Source organism: Ranitomeya variabilis, chromosome 4 (assembly GCF_051348905.1).
Source record: "Ranitomeya variabilis isolate aRanVar5 chromosome 4, aRanVar5.hap1, whole genome shotgun sequence".
NCBI classification, from domain to species: domain Eukaryota; kingdom Metazoa; phylum Chordata; class Amphibia; order Anura; family Dendrobatidae; genus Ranitomeya; species Ranitomeya variabilis.
In genome coordinates this window covers 222,134,839-222,148,888 of record NC_135235.1, presented here as the reverse complement: position 1 = coordinate 222,148,888, position 14,050 = coordinate 222,134,839, and the positions used below count along the sequence as shown (strand labels likewise).

Genomic DNA, 14,050 nt, shown 5'->3' with positions numbered 1-14,050 from the left:
AGCGGGCCTTTTTTTTTTTAATTCAGGATCATGTGCACAGTGGTTCCTGTTTTCCATAGGGTACATTGTACTGTACCCTGCATGGAAAAAAGCTGCAGAACCGCGGTAAAAAACGTACTGTGTGAACATGGCCTAAGTGTCTGGTGTTGAACACTGAATACGAACTTCTCCCAGAAGTCCATTACAATGTTCAGAGTTCCAGGGGATTTCAAGAGGAAGTTCTGGGGGAAGTCCGTTGCAATGTTCACAGTTACAGGGGAAGTCTGCTACAATATTTGGAGTTTAGGGGGAAGTCTGTTGCAATATTTAGAGTTCTGGGGGAAGTCCGTTGCAAATTTTGCTCTGAGTTCTGGGGGACATCCGTTGCAATGTTCAGAGATCCGGGGGAAGTCCGTTGCAATGTTTGGAGTTCCAGGGGAAATCTGTTACAATGTTCAAAGTTTTCGTGGGAACTCCAGTACAATGTTCAGAGTTCCGGGGGAAGTCCAGTACAATGTTCAGAGTTCCGGGGGAAGTCTGTTGCAATTTTCAGAGTTCTGTTACAGTTCTTGTACCCAAACCAAACTTTGGAATAAAGTTCGGGTCTTGAACCAGAATTCGAACTTCCACGGGTCCACTCATCACTAGTAATAAGTTCTCTCTAGGGAGAATTCTTACTGTTGAGGACACTATTGGGAAAACCACTATTGATGGTATTACTGTGGGGTACCTTGGCACAAATTCTCTTGGAGATGCAGTTGGGGAGGGCTATTACTTTTAGGGCCACTGTTTGGCACTACTTTGAGAGGTATCATGTGGCACTATTAGGAGAACTCTGCTTTACACAATTATTTTTTACAGCACTTCTTGGGCACTATTGATGCCCTATACTTGCCATAATTATACTTCTGGACACTTAGTGGTAAATGTTACTGTATTAGGCACTATCAGGTTGATAAAATCATTTTGGGGGTACATTATGTTCCACAGTTGTTGTCAGTGGTACTATTTCTGGACACATTTTTTTTTCATCCACTTTTTTGTATATTAGCAGTAACTACCTTTATAATTGGTGCCTTGTAATGCAAAAAAAATAGCATCTGTTAGGAGGAAAGCATTGAGCAGGACGCCTGGAACACAGAATAGGAAATGTAATAGGATATTCACGACGAGGTCAGGGTGACTTCCCTGTATGAGACGCCAGGGTAAACAGAAAGTGTAGAGTAAAATGAAATATTCCCATGTAACATCCTGAAAAATGTCACTTAAATGTTTCGAACTTCGCATAACTATTTTTATGGCTGTGGACACTTTTGACGTGGAGGAAACAATGATTTTTTTAAACATTAGTTTAGTGGTTACTGTTAGTTAATAAAGGTTTCCAAGTTTCATTCTGCAATCTTCATTCCATCAGTTTGCAATGTAATCAAAGTTTCAGATTTTTTTTCTCTTTTGGGAGTGTCTCTCTCGGTAATATAGGCTGGATGTGAGGTCTGTGTGAATTCAGATTAAGCACAGCTTCTATCCTGCACTTATTTTCCCTTCTTGTTCTTTAATCCTTTCCTATGGCCTGGTTTCTCTACCTTTTCTGAAACAATACTTTCCCACCTCTCCAGGCTGTGAAAATCTATGTACTGCCCACTGATCAGAGGCTGACCAAAGTTTAATTTTTTTATTCTGTTTTGGGAGTGTCTCTCTCGATAATATAGGCTGGATGTGAGGTGTGTGTATTCAGACTAAGCACAGCTTCTATCCTGAACTTATTTTTCCTTCATGTTCTCTACCCCTTTCCGACAGCCAGGTTTCTCTACCCTTTCTGAAGAAATACTTTCTCCCCTTTCCAGGCTGTGAAAATCTACATTCTACCCAATTTCCTGTTACTATTTCTTAAACTGAGAGAAGGTTGGGAAGAGCATGGAGCTCTGATGGATTTGTAAGATAAATTTCTGCTAATTCACTGAGCTAGATAAAGGACTGCACTCAATGGTAGCAAAATGTTTAATAAAGACTATTTAGAATGTTGCTAAACTTTGCATTTAGGAGGCAAAGAAACAATTAAAAATGAAATCTAGTTGCAGGTGTATGCAGCTTTTAAGTCTTCCATTTACCATGTTTCAGCTTTTAATTGCAGTACCATGCCAGGCCACATGGTGCGCTGTTACATGATTACACCAAATGCTAAATTTTCTGACTCGAATTAAAAAAATGTCATGTATGTCTTATGTCTCAAAGAAAGTGAATATGTGTTAGACACCTTTCCAAGCAGAAATTTACAGCATCAACTTATCTTTCCATCATCACATTGATTGATCGTAGATGTCAGTAATCTAGAATGTTTTATCTTGTTCCCTCGCCTCTTGATTCCAGGGATACATCCCTTCCTGTATGTAAATTTATTTTTTTTTATCAAAGAGGGTGTGACCATTATTCCCCTTCTTCTTTTTTTTAGTAGCAAAAAAGACCAAATTTTAGTGCAAATGGGGCTATGTTTTCGTAATGAAAAAAAAAAAAATTGCTGGATTCAGGAGAATAGCAGCATTAATATATTTTAATATTAATGGCAATGACAGGTCTGCTGTAAAACAAAATCCAGACAAAGCAGCACTGTGGGGCTGTTACTTCCTGATAAACTTGTGCTTTCAAATACAAGCCGATAATAAGGGAACTGAAGGTAAAGTAAGATGATGCAACACTAAGAGGGATAGCTAAAGGTACCGTCACAGTAAGCGACGCTGCAGCGATATCGACAACGATGCCGATCGCTGCAGCATCGCTGTGTGGTCGCTGGAGAGCTGTCACACAGACAGCTCTCCAGCAACCAAGGATGCCGAAGTCCCCGGGTAACCAGGGTAAACATCGGGTTACTAAGCGCAGGGCCGCGCTTAGTAACCCGATGTTTACCCTGGTTACCATTGTAAATGTAAAAAAAAAACAGTACATACTCACCTTCTGATGTCCGTCAGGTCCCTGGCCGTCTGCTTCCCGCACTGACTGTGAGCTCCGGCCGGCCGTAAAGTAAAAGCAGAGCACAGCGGTGACGTCACCGCTGTGCTGTGCTTTACGGCCGGCCGGCGATCACAGTCAGTGCGGGCGTCGTTTAGTGTGAAGGTACCTTAACACTAGAGAAGACCAAGAAAGGATTCAGAAGGATCTAGATAAGCTTGAACAATGGGCAGCAACAAAAAAAATGGTATTTAACAGGTACAAATGCAAGATTCTACATCTGGGCAAGAAAAATGAAAATGACATCTACAGAATGGGAGGAATAGAACTAAGCATCAGCATGTGTGAAAGACTTGGGAATACTAATAGATCACAGGCTGCACATGAGCCAAAAGTGTGATGCAGCAGCAAAAGAGGCACTGTCATGATCCAGACCGGGTTTTGAGTCTTGTCTTCCCCTTTTTCTGTTCTGGTCAAGGTTAACTTTCTCAGCCTTAGCCTGGTCTCATGTCAGTTATAGCTTCTGCCTACAGCGTGAGTAGCTGACCCCGTTTTCCTTGATGCGTCCTGCTGCTTGCTCGCTGAACCCGTGTCTGTTTATCCCCTCTTCCCTTTCTGACTCTTCGTTCCCTTTTCATGTATAGACTGTTTTTTTGACTCGGCTTGGACCCTGACCTGTTGTTTTGTCTCTTATCCTTGGCATATCCATTCCTGACTGGTACTGACCCATTTGGCTTGTTATTGACTCTGTTTGCTTATTCCCTTTGTACTGCGCTATAGTCTAATATTTGACCCGGCTTGTTTTGACTATTCTACTGCCACCTGGTGGTGGTCTCACCGCTACATTGCAGGTCTAGTCCTGCTGTGTGCAGTCCTTCCTCCACTCTATTGCCACCTAGTGGAGCTTGCAAATACCTGAATTGCAGTGGCCTGACAGTTCTAAGATATATTAAGAGAAGCATAGAGTCTAGATCACGGGTAGTAATTCTCCCCCTCTACGCCTCCTTGGTCAGAACTCATCTGGAACACTGTGTCCAGTTCTGGGCTCCACATTTTAAAAAACACATTGAAGAACTAGAGCAAGTTAAGAGAAGATCGACCAGGATGGTGAGCGGACTGGAAAGTATGTCCTACGAGGAATGGTTAAAGGATCTGGGAATGTTTACCTGCAAACGGAAGACTGAGAGGAGACTTAATAGCCATCTAGAAATATCTGAAGGACTGTCACGTTGTCATCATTATTCTCATCTACACATGGAAACACGAGAAGCAATGGAAGAAAAGTGAAAGGGAGAAGATACAGATTAGATATTAGAAAAAAACTTTTTGACCGTTAGGATGGTCAATGAGTGGAACAGGCGGCCACGAGAGGTGGCGAGTTCTCCTTCAAAGGAAGTCTTCAAGCAGAGGTTGGACATCTCTGTCTGAGATAGTTTAGTGAATCCTGCATTGAGCCGGGGGTTGGACACGATGACTCCGGAGGTCAGTTCCAACTCTAACAGTCTATCATTCTATATGATCAATCCGAGCTGCAGTTCTTAGCATGAAGATGGGATATTTGGGATCAGACAGGGGCCATGTATCAGACTACTTCAGTCTCCCTTAAGACAATATAGCGAAGTCTGAGTGACTCATCAGCACCAGAGAAGAGTTCACCAGCAGCCAAAAGAAGAGAGAGAGGAAAAAAAGCAGGTAGCTTCCCCAGCTGTCAGTGACAGATAGAATTTTTCTGTATCCAGAAAAGTTTTGATGTATTATAAAAGATAAATTATGTATTTTGTCAGAACTTTTTCCTTTGTTCTCTCCGTTCCTTGATCAACTCCACATTCATCTCATCACAAACCTCCGCTGAAACAAACTACTGACTTGATTTGTCAACATTGCTTCATTGGCTCCAGATAAAAAGATTCATACTTCAATGCCTACAGAATCCTTTACTCTTACTTTACTGTATATTATACGTGACATGTGGCCATCGAGGAGATTTCAGCTCAACTCCTTTTCACTTTACCAGCTGCATCGTGGAGCTATTTGCCGTCGGATCCTCAGTAGTGATGAGCGAACATGCTGGGATAAGATGCTATCTGAGTAGATGTTATCTGAGCATGCTCAAGTGCTGAGTGCCTGCGGCATGCTCGAGTGCTGAAGGCCTGCGGCATGGTCGAGTGCTGAATGCCTGCGACATGCTCGAGTGTTGAATGCCTGCGGCATGCTCGAGTGCTGAATGCCTGCGGCATGCTCGAGTGCTGAATGCCTGAGGCATGCTCGAGTGCTGAGTGCCTGTGGCATGCTCAAGTGCTGAAGGCCTGCAGCATGGTCGAGTGCTGAATGCCTGCGACATGCTCGAGTGTTGAATGCCTGCAGTATGCTCAAAAAATATATTTGAGTCACTGTGGCTGTTCAACAGCCCGAACACTTGCAGGGATTGCCTAACAACAGGAAATCCCTGCATATGTTGCAGCTGTTGAACAGCTGTGGAGATTCAACATATTTCTCATTCACACTGCAGACACTCAGCCCTCGAGCATGCTCGGATAACACCTTATCTGAGCACGTTCGCTCATCACTGATTACCACCGATCTGATTTTGATGACCTATCCTGAGTCAACAGCTCGGTGATTTCTTTCTGGGGCCCTTGTGATCTTATAAAATTCCGTAAATTTTTGTTTGCTACAAGTTTACATATTTTGAATTGTGTTTACATCGGGGGCAGTGGCAGGAGGCCGGGGTGGCTACAACGCTGCCCCTTCATCACTCCCCTTTTCTTGAGCTCATCAATAACATATGGACATTTAGACATTTGCCCTCAAGGTTTCCTTTCTTCGGACCAGATTCCTTCTAATTAATAAGGACACCAGGCTCCTTGGAGACTCCTTTGGTCTGTAGAGACCATTTAGTATGGTATGGATGTTAAGTGTAATTATGACCAAGTCACTTTGCTATTTTCAGATCTGTTATTTCTAGTTCCCGAGAAATGGAAAAATTAAAAGAAAAAGCATTCCAAGGGAAATAAACACAGAAAACACGAAGCTGCTTATATATAAACTGCATGAATCCAACACTTGTTACAGCAACTAAGAGAGAACATGGGAAGTTTACGTAAGAAGGCAAAATGTTCTCTCTGATATCTCATATCAATTATCTATCTATTATATCTATATATTATATCTATCTAATCTGTCTATCTATTATTTATCTATTATCTATCTATTATCTATCTGTCTATTATCCATCTATCTATTATCTATCTATCATCTATCTATTCTATCCATTATCCATCTATCTATTATCTATCTATTATCTATATATCTATATATATAAATTATTCTATCTATTATCTATCTAATATCTATCTATATCTATCTATCATCTATCTATTATCTATATATTACCTATTATCTATCTATTATCTATCTATCTATCTATCTATCATCTATCTATTATCCATTATCTATCTATTATCTATCTAATATCTATCCATTATCTATCTATCTATTATCTACATATCTATCTATTATCTATCTATCTATATCTATTATCTATCTATTATCTATCCATTATCTATCTATTATCTATCAATCCATTATCTACATATCTATCTATTATCTATCTATTATATATTATCTATCTATTATCTATCTATCTATTATCTATCTATTATTTATTATCTATTATCTATCTATCTATCGATCTATCTATCTCTCTATTATCTATATATTACCTATTATCTATCTATTATCTATCTATCAATCTATCTATCTATCTATCATCTATCTATTATCTATTATCTAATATCTATCCTTTATCTATCTATCTATTATCTACATATCTATCTATTATCTATCTATCTATCTATCTATCTATCTATAATCTATCTATTATCTATCCATTATCTATCTATCTATTATCTATCAATCCATTATCTACATATCTATTATCTATCTATCTATCTATCTATCTATCTATCTATCTATCTATCTATCTATCTGTCAATCTATCTATTATCTATCTATTATATATTATCTATCTATTATCTATCTATCTATCTATCTATCTATCTATCTATCTATTATCTATCTATCTATATCTATTTATTATTTATTATCTATTATCTATCTATCGATCTATCTATCTATCTATTATCTATATATCTATCTATTATCTATCTATTATCTATCTCTCTATTTTCTATCTATCTATTATCTATCTACTATCTATCTTCTATCCATCTATTATCTATCTATCTATTATCTATCTATTATCTATCTATCTATCTATCTATCTACCTATCTATTATATATCTATTATCTATCTATCTATCATCTATTTATCTATGATCTATCAGTAACACCAGTAACATTGATTATTGGGGCCCAACGTTCAGCTACATGCAAATACCCTGACCCTAGTACTCACATTTATTTTTGCTTCTATATAATATTAACGTGGCTAGCTTGTTTAATGAATGATTAGATTATACATTTTCCTACAAATTGTGATTCATGTGTAATAGCCCTACTCACTATCACTCCTTCACAGGGGCCCACCGGAGAATTCTCCAGTTCTCCAGTTGGCCAGTCCAAGCCTGGTCCCAGCAATCAATGAGTTTTCTCCTATTCTATAAGTAGGATTTTTGGGGGGATTAATTCTTTAAAGGCGTTTTCTGGTTTTGGAAAACCCCTGTCTCCCTCATGCAGTCAGTTAGAAAAAGAAAAAACAAGCAAACTCTGCTTTCCTCACCCTCCATAGGTCCAGTGCTAAGTGTCCACCGCTACTCCTGGTGTTTGTTATCGCCTGCATTGCTGATGTCTTGTTTACAACGCTGCAGAAAATCAGTGATCTCAGTGTCTCATGTCACCAACTCGGGCAGAGCCACTGAGCTCAGTGATTGACTGCAGCGTTTTCAACATGACAGCACTGCAGACAAAAACAGACACCAGGAGCAGCAGCAGAAACTTAGCGCTGGACCTGGAAAGTATGAGGAGACCGGAATTTGTTTTTTAAAACAAGGTGTTTTGCTAAACCAAAAAAAATCCTTAAGGCATTGGATGAAAGTTGTGTTAACCTGCCATTTAAGGTGGGCCTGGTAGACCCTCTGATGTGTATGGGGGGCCTACACACAGGTGATGTTGGAAGAGACATGATGAGATAGTTGGAGTTTCATTGCCCAATCCTTTTGTTTCCCAAGGAGATAATCAAGCATTCGAGGTGTTTGGCAGCTGCTTTCTCCCCTCTCCACAGTGATAACACAAGTACACTTGGCCGAGCCATGGGAACTTGGGCTTGGAGAACTTGAGAGAGATGATAAGATAGTTGACGCTTCAGTGCCCAATCCTTTTGTTTCCCAGGGAGGTAAACCACTACTGGAGATGTCTGACAGCTGCTTTTTCCCCTCTCCACAGTGAAATCATAAGTTTACTTGGCCGAGCCATAGAACATGTGCTTGGAGAACTTGGGAGAGAGAAAAGATAGTTGAAGCTTCAATGCCCAATACTTTTGTACTTTTGTTTCCCAGGGAGGTAAACCACCACTGGAGGTGTCTGGCAGCTGCTTTTTCCCCTCTCCACAGTGATAACCCAAGTGTACTTGGCCGAGCCATGACAACAAGTGTTTGGAGAACTCGGGAGAGAGATAAGATAGTTGAAGCTTCAATGCCTGATCCTTTTGCTTCTCAGGGAGGTAAACCACCACTGGAGGTGTCTGGAAGATGCTTTCTCCCCTCTCCACAGTGAAAACACAAGTACACTTGGCCGAGCCATGAGAACAAGTACTTGGAGAACTCAGAAGAGAGATGATAAGATAGTTGAAGCTTCAGTGCCCGATCCTTTTGTTTCCCAGGGAGGTAAACCACCATTGGAGGTGTCTGGAAGGTGCTTTCTCCCCTCTCCACAGTATACTTGAGAATATGTGCTTGGAGAACTCGGAAGAGAGTTTTATCTGGATAAAGAACATTCCTCCGACAACTATCTCATGTTTTTAGTCAGGTATAGAGGATCTCACCTGGAAACTTCTTTCAAAAGTTTTCTCCTTGTGACTGAGTCACAGAAATGCGTTGTTTTATAGGAATCTGCTGGAAATCTGATTATACTGTATATGTTGTTTGCTGTTGTTAATGAGGGACACGGGAAGGGGAACCCTCTGTATCTCCGGTGAAAATTGCAGCACTTTCCTTCCTCCAATTAACTGTAATGGTCCCGAAAATAATGTGGATCTCTCTGTGACTCGCGAGAAGACGGTAGAAGCATTCACCTTCTCCTAAATATGCGACACCCGCAGATGTATCACCATTAGTGGTCATTTACATAGCAGAGCGCCGCAGTAGAGATGAGATTGTAATCGCAGGCTACGCTCTGCATAGGCAGCAACCAAAATGACAAATCTCAGCGTAACACAGTTTACATAAACTGATGACAACTATCCATGTGAACGGAGCCTTATTGTTTATTGGAAACCTCCGACAATAAAATCTCACGTCGCCATGAGTTTGGGAAGGATAAAATCAGCTCAGCTACAAGTAGATTCCATACCGCAGTGGTAACAATTTGTCAGAACAGACAGGAGCCTGGGATCAGATGGCTTAACTCAAAATCCTGCTGTGTTTCGGTATTTTTCCATTTTCGCTGTGTGCGAGGATGCTGCGAGTGCACGGGGTGGCGGCTTTATCCTTGTAAATTGAGAGCAGTAAACGAATGCAGGAACTTCTATAATAAAGCTGATCCATGCTCTGCATGTATAAAAGTATCAGGGAGTATCAGGCGGGTTTTCTTATGCACAGAGCAATTAAGAAGGGGGTCCACACTTCAATCCCTGGTGGGGGGGACGTGGTTAACCAAAGAACTTTACATCTTCCTTGTTATTGATATATCGCTTCTCTTCCGCCTGATTAAGTTCCTCCGTCACCGCAGATCGGCCAGACACCCATCGATCAGCGAGAAACAATGTAACTGATAAACCGAACTACCCGAAACAAGAAGTGACAGTTTACAGATTAACCATTTCAGGCACTCTGCTGAATAAACTTAGGACATGATGCCATTCATAAAAGTGTAACGAAACGTTACATGGCGCCTGAGCAAGCAAGGGGTGCGGCACAGAAGAAGTGGTCAGCCCCACAGACCCAAATGTAATATCATGTGGAGATGAGATCCCGCTGAATGTATTGTGCTCACTAGAGACACTGCAAGCGGATAGAGATATTATACTAATCCCCAGCTACAACTTGTTATATGTAACAGAGACGTATTTACAAATATGGAGGTTATTACTGGAAACAGTCAACAAGCTCCTTATCAGAATTGTGCCAAATTTCTGGAGTCAATATGATTCACGGAAAGTGCAAACAAGCTGCAGACTCTGAGAAAGCAGGAGGTAATCAGACACCAGCAGAATAGTGAGTGCAGCTCTGGAGTATAATACAGGAGGTAACTCAGGATCAGTAATGTATGTATGTACACAGTGACTGCACCAGCAGAATAGTGAGTGCAGCTCTGGAGTATAATACAGGATGTAACTCAGGATCAGTAATGTACTGTATGTACACAGTGACTGCACCAGCAGAATAGTGAGTGCAGCTCTGGAGTATAATACAGGATGTAACTCAGGATCAGTAATGTAATGTATGTACACAGTGACTGCATCAGCAGAATAGTGAGTGCAGCTCTGGAGTATAATACAGGATGTAACTCAGGATCAGTAATGTAATTTATGTACACAGTGACTGCACCAGCAGAATAGTGAGTGCAGCTCTGGGGTATAATGCAGGATGTAACTCAGGATCAGTAATGTAATGTGTGTACACAGTGACTGCACCAGCAGAATAGTGAGTGCAGCTCTGGAGTATAATACAGGATGTAACTCAGGATCAGTAATGTAATTTATGTACACAGTGACTGCACCAGCAGAATAGTGAGCGCAGCTCTGGAGTATAATACAGGATGTAACTCAGGATCAGTAATGTAATGTATGTACACAGTGACTGCACCAGCAGAATAGTGAGCGCAGCTCTGGAGTATAATACAGGATGTAACTCAGGATGAGTAATGTAATGTATGTACACAGTGACTGCACCAGCAGAATAGTGAGCGCAGCTCTGGAGTATAATACAGGATGTAACTCAGGATCAGTAATGTAATATATGTACACAGTGACTGCACCAGCAGAATAGTGAGCGCAGCTCTGGAGTATAATACAGGATGTAACTCAGGATCAGTAATGTAATGTATGTACACAGTGACTGCACCAGCAGAATAGTGAGTGCAGCTCTGGGGTATAATACAGGAGGTAACTCAGGATCAGTAATGTAATGTATGTACACAGTGACTGCACCAGCAGAATAGTGAGCGCAGCTCTGGAGTATAATACAGGATGTAACTCAGGATCAGTAATGTAATGTATGTACACAGTGACTGCACCAGCAGAATAGTGAGTGCAGCTCTGGGGTATAATACAGGAGGTAACTCAGGATCAGTAATGTAATGTATGTACACAGTGACTGCACCAGCAGAATAGTGAGCGCAGCTCTGGAGTATAATACAGGATGTAACTCAGGATCAGTAATGTAATGTATGTACACAGTGACTGCGCCAGCAGAATAGTGACTGCAGCTCTGGAGTATAATACAGGATTCGGGGCCCTATGTCCACCATGGTGTAGGGTTGGTATACCTCTGCATGGTTAAGGTACCGTCACACTAAACGATATCGCTAGCGATCCGTGACGTTGCAGCGTCCTCGCTAGCGATATCGTTTAGTTTGACACGCAGCAGCGATCAGGATCCTGCTGTGATGTCGCTGGTCGCTGAATAAAGTCCAGAACTTTATTTGGTCGTCCGATCGCCGTGTATCGTTGTGTTTGACACCAAAAGCAACGATACCAGCGATGTTTTACACTGGTAACCAGGGTAAACATCGGGTTACTAAGCGCAGGGCCGCGCTTAGTAACCCGATGTTTACCCTGGTTACCAGCGTAAAAGTAAAAAAAACAAACAGTACATGCTCACCTGCGCGTCCCCCAGCGTCTGCTTCCTGCTCTGACTGAGATCCGGCCCTAAAGTGAAAGTGAAAGCACAGCGGTGACGTCACCGCTGTGCTGTTAGGGCCGGAGCTCAGTCAGTGTCAGGAAGCGGACGGCAGGGGACGCGCAGGTGAGCATGTACTGTTTGTTTTTTTTTACTTTTACGCTGGTAACCAGGGTAAACATCGGGTTACTAAGCGCGGCCCTGCGCTTAGCAACCCGATGTTTACCCTGGTTACCCGGGGACCTCGGCATCGTTGGTCGCTGGAGAGCGGTCTGTGTGACAGCTCTCCAGCGATCAAACAGCGACGCTGCAGCGATCGGCATCGTTGTCGCTATCGCTGCAGCGTCGCTTAGTGACGGTACCTTTAGAGGACTCATTATTTCTGTCCTGGCTCCCTGCAGTCTTATCTTCCTTCATATCTACATTAACAATGTATGCATTACTTGTAGTGAGTGATTGTTCTTCTTTAACCCCGAGCAGTAACACATTAATAACACTTAATAACATCTTGTAAACATGGGACGTTATTGTCTTGCAGGAACAATAGCAAGGATCTGTTCCAAGACACATAGTTCTAAAAACCTCCTGAGATATTAACAGTTTAGTGATAAACTTGAGACCTTCACTGTCGGCTCCATGGTTGGCAGCAGCAGCAGATTAGAATCATCATTGCAGCGATTGTGTCTCCGCACTTATTTCTGGTGGACATCAATCTATCAGCTGTGTGATAAATTAAGTGCTGAATTATTACTATTTGTATTATTAGTATTCGATGATACATTGTATCTTTTTCTGTTATTGAAAAACAAGGCAGATGTAGCAAGACGGAGTCAGCCCTGCTGTAAGGGGGCTAATCTGTCACCCAAGTTTCCCAAGAGCAAATGTCACCTATAAGCCGGGAAGAAATGATGATTTGAAGACAGGAAATCATCGTCTCAGTATTTTTATGATATTAGAAAGCGATATTTCAAATAATGCCCGAGGCTTACTGCAGTCCTATGTAAATGCACAAATCTAGCATCATGTATAACAATGTTCTGAGCTCAATAGCAACTGAGGCTAAGAAACCAACAAACTCAACTCTGCTAAGTCAGTAGGTATTTCCTTCTGTCACACAGAAATAGCGGAGATCAATTAGTCAGGATTTCTGTCATTTACTACTAGTGGGACCATTCTGCAAAGATACAATCACATTGTAACCTAAGATGTAGCAGAGCTCAGCTGTAACAGACAGTGTGCAGAAAAAGTCCCCAATGAATTATCTATCATCTATCTATTATCTATTATCTATCTATTAGCTATCTATTATCTATCTATCTATTATCTATTTATTATCTATTACCTATCTATCTATCATCATCTATCTGTTATCTATTATCTATCTATCTATCTATCTCTATTATCTATCTATTATCTATCTATTATCTATCTATTATCTATCTATTATCTCTATCCTCACCCATTATATATATATATATATATCTTTGCCTTATACCCGCACACATGTCTCCATAAACCTAGTGCCACATAACTCCCCCAGCTCTGCTCCCTTATTCCTTCCAAGTCTCCGGTCAGTTTCCATTAGACGAGTTGGGGGAAGAAGCTTCCTTTTCTGTCCCTCAGAGTCTCCGGTGACTCCGCTCTTACCTTGGAGAAGCCCCGGTGCCGCCGGGAGCCGCGCGGTGTGAGCTGTGCTGCGGCCGGTGTGGACAGAGCCCTGCGAGGCCCCGCCCCTGTAACCCCTTCCTGCCCGGGCGGGAGCTGCCCCTGAGAGCTCAGGCAGCAGTGGTTGAGCAGAGCTGAGTGTGTCACTGTACACTGTGCCAATGGCAATATTAGCTGTAGAGATATTACAGGGACCAGTCACCAGCTTTCCTCATATATGTCCAGCCCTCTATTACTTATGCTGTATATATTTCCTGTATCTGCTGTGCAAGGCACAAAAAAGACCTTTTATTACAATACTTCCAGACGGCGCGGTCCGGTCCGGTCCGTTTTCTTGATCCGGCGCCCTCTTTCTTCTCACGGTCGCGATGGGGGGGACACTGTGTGTATAACATAGGAAGGCGGTGATCTAAGAAGATGCGGGGTGCCGGAGCAAGACCAGAAAA

The 14,050-nt window shown here is 41.8% G+C and overlaps 1 protein-coding gene across 1 annotated transcript in view; it reads right to left on the bottom strand.

The window, feature by feature from the left end:
* Window positions 1–13,679, bottom strand: part of LOC143770432 (chemerin-like receptor 1) — a 106,698-nt gene extending 93,019 nt beyond the window's left edge. Inside the window, exon 1 of the mRNA XM_077260053.1 lies at window positions 13,587–13,679. The gene's annotated coding sequence lies outside the window, so the exon portion shown is untranslated. The remainder of the gene's footprint in view (window positions 1–13,586) is intronic.
* Between the last annotated feature and the right edge of the window lie 371 nt (window positions 13,680–14,050).